Source organism: Gastrolobium bilobum, unplaced genomic scaffold (genome assembly GCF_033153095.1).
Source record: "Gastrolobium bilobum isolate Gb01-03AN ecotype WA unplaced genomic scaffold, APGP_CSIRO_Gbil_v1 utg25027, whole genome shotgun sequence".
NCBI lineage: Eukaryota > Viridiplantae > Streptophyta > Magnoliopsida > Fabales > Fabaceae > Gastrolobium > Gastrolobium bilobum.
Genome location: NW_026899751.1, coordinates 2,145 through 5,199, shown reverse-complemented (window position 1 = coordinate 5,199; position 3,055 = coordinate 2,145). Strand labels below are relative to the sequence as shown.

The 3,055-nt window shown below is 38.5% G+C and overlaps 1 non-coding gene across 1 annotated transcript; it reads right to left on the bottom strand.

Annotated features, from left to right (window-relative positions):
* Window positions 1–2,673: 2,673 nt before the first annotated feature.
* LOC133293226 (small nucleolar RNA R71) lies at window positions 2,674–2,780 on the bottom strand. Its single transcript, XR_009749032.1, has one exon. It is a non-coding gene; the product is annotated as a small nucleolar RNA R71 (small nucleolar RNA).
* Window positions 2,781–3,055: the final 275 nt, after the last annotated feature.

The following is a 3,055-nucleotide window of genomic DNA, read 5'->3' as shown; positions in this document are numbered from 1 at the left end:
TTTCATTGCACTGATTTTGGAATTGATATTGAAGTACTGCTTTTAGAACTAATATTGCACATGTAAGTGAGCTTGGGGTGGAAGATCCTTGAGGACCCCTTGTCTTACTGAGATTTCTTGTTTAGAGATCTCACCCCACGTTTGGGGACGCTTTCAGGTATTATGGGGGTTGATGCCTCTGGCGGCAGGAGGCTAGAGCTTAATTGAGGATTATTGCTGTTTATTATGCTGATATGTTGGATTGCTGGATATTCTGCTGATGTTATGTTTTTAGTTGCTTTTATTATGCTGTTGATGTTGAGACTTCTGTTGGGCTTGTGCCTTATTTGGGTGAGCATGAGATTTGTCCATGCCACTTTATGTTAGTACTTTGAGTTGAGTTGTATAACTTAGTAGGTTGTCTGGTCTACGTGTTGTAGTTCCGTGACTAAAGACTTATATATGTTATTTTAATTAATGAGGTATTCAGTTAGCTGTCTTTTCCAATTTACATACAGGTGATAAACCCCTAGTTCATCAGGTTTTTCAGCATGAATTTGTATTAATTTGTGTGATTAATTGGATGAAAAAGAGGTTAATGTCCTGGAAATTCCTCAAGTGTAAGTTCTGAAAGCTTTGTTGAAAATCTACACTGTCTTGTAGGGAAATGAAGCTCAAGGAGCAGTAGAGAGAAGAAGAAGATTCTGGAGAAAGGGAGAATGTTTAAGTGTTGAGCGCTAAAACGTCCACACAGATCGTTTTAGCACGCTGCTACAATTTGAAGGCAAAAGTTGTTGGTGTCGAGCGCTAAAACGTCCAACACAGAACGTTTTAGCGCGCTGCTGCAAACTAAGGACGAAAATTGCTGGTCTTGGGCGCTAAAACTCCCTCACCAAATGTTTTAGCGCCCTGCTGCTGCAAAAAGATTCTGGTCTCGAACGCTAAAACGTCCAAGCCAAGTGTTTTAGTGTTGGAGTTGGTTGGAAGCAGTTGAGCATTCACTAGACATGGACGCTAAAACGTTCAATAGCTCACGTTTTAGAGCCCAAGTTAGTTGAAAGCAGTTGGACATCCGTCAAACATGGACGCTAAAACGCCCATATAGAATGTTTTAGCGCCCATGTTAGTTTTCAGTTGTAATTTGTAACACTATAAAAGGCAGGGGCCTTCACATTTCTGAAGATCTGGATCCATCACATCTTTCTCTCATATATCAGATCCTCTGATCTGACTTCTCTCTCTTACTTTCCAAATTCTTAGGAGTAGTGTTGTATTAGTTAGTGTTTCATATGTAATTGCACTTGAAGATTGAAGACTTACTATCATGACAATGGAGTTTGATCTTTCTTCTTCCTTTGTTTGTATTTCAATTATGTCTGAGTAGAGTCCTTTGTAGTCTGATTCAATGGAACTCAAGTTTGAATTTATGAATGGTTAATTAGATGTTTTGTTTATCTATTATGTGATTGTATGAAGTTGTCTTGATTAATTCTTCATGTTGATAAATAGTGTAGAACAGACATGTTTACATTGTTTATCTATTTTTGACAACTTCATCATTAGTGTTCTAGTAGTCAAGACATTGATGCTAGGATTCTGATGTGGTCTTAAGACCTTAGTGATTAATGCATGTATTAAGAAAGGAATCACCAAGACATTGGGGTTTCTGATTAATGTATCTATCAGGGTAGTAAGACATTACATCTTGAGATGATAAGAAAAAGGTTGATCAACATCACATAGTGGATAATTCATAATGAAAATTGGTTCATCCATAAATTCATGCTTGAGGGAAATTGACATCTGACTACCTGTTAAGTTATATTCACATCTTATTTGTTTATCAATTCTTTAATTTTATGTAATTTCAATTTCGGGTGACAAGAAATCAATGCAATTCAGAATTTTTCGGTTGATTCAACTTAGTAACATTTGGTTGGTCAGTGCTTGACACAAATCCTCGTGGGAACGATCTTTACTTATCATTTTATTACTTTTTTGACTAGTGCACTTGCTAAATCTGACAACAAGTTTTTGGCGCTGTTGCCGGGGATTTGTGTTTCAACATTGACAGATACCATTGGTTGTTGAGATTGAATCTTTTATTTTTTTTAGCACTTTTTATTTTTTGTATGAATTTTTGTTCTCTTGTAATTCTGGTGTATGCGAGGTACTATTTATCAAGACTCTTTGTTGTTTGATCCAGAATTAGAAAGGACAATCAGAAGGAATATGAGGGCAGCCAGAAGAATGCAATTACAGGAAATGAGTGAACCAAGTATTACAGTACAGGAAGAGATCATGGCAGAAAATCATGTGCAACCACCACAGAGGACACTGGGAGATTACATGACTGCTGCTGTCATTCCACCCATTGGAAGTGTGGTTCGACCTACAGTAGAGCCCAATAATTTTGAATTGAAGCCTGCATTAGTACAGTTGGTGCAGAAAGAACAGTTTGCTGGAACAAGTGCAGAGGATCCATACCTGTATATTGAGAACTTTTTGCTGTTAAGTGACACTGTGAAAATCAATGGAGTGACCAGAGATGCCATTCTGTTGAGGCTCTTTACTCATTCACTGAAGGATGTTGCCAGGAGATGGCTACAGTCATTACCATAAGGGAGCATTACAACTTAGGATGATCTGCAAACCAAGTTCTTGGCCAGATTCTTTTCAGCATCCAAGAGGGAAAAGTTGAAGGATGAGATCACAGGATTCAAGCAAAAGGAGTCAAAGTCTATCTATGAGGCCTGGGAGAGGTTTAAGACACTCTTGAGGAAATGTCCACAACATGGAATAGAAGTGTGGAATCAAGCAGCAATATTCCTCCAAGGGTTGACAACCAACACCAGGACATTGGTGAATGCCACAGCAGGTGGTTCATTGACAACCAAGACCCCTCAGGAAGCCCTTGACTTTGAGTCTCTAGCATCTCAGGAGTTTGACAATGCCCCGATGAGTGACAGAAGGACAAGAATTATTAAACTTGATGGCTATGATGCTTTATTCGCCAGGAATGACCAGTTGCAGCAAGTTCAGAAACAACAACAACAACAATTAGATACTCTCACCA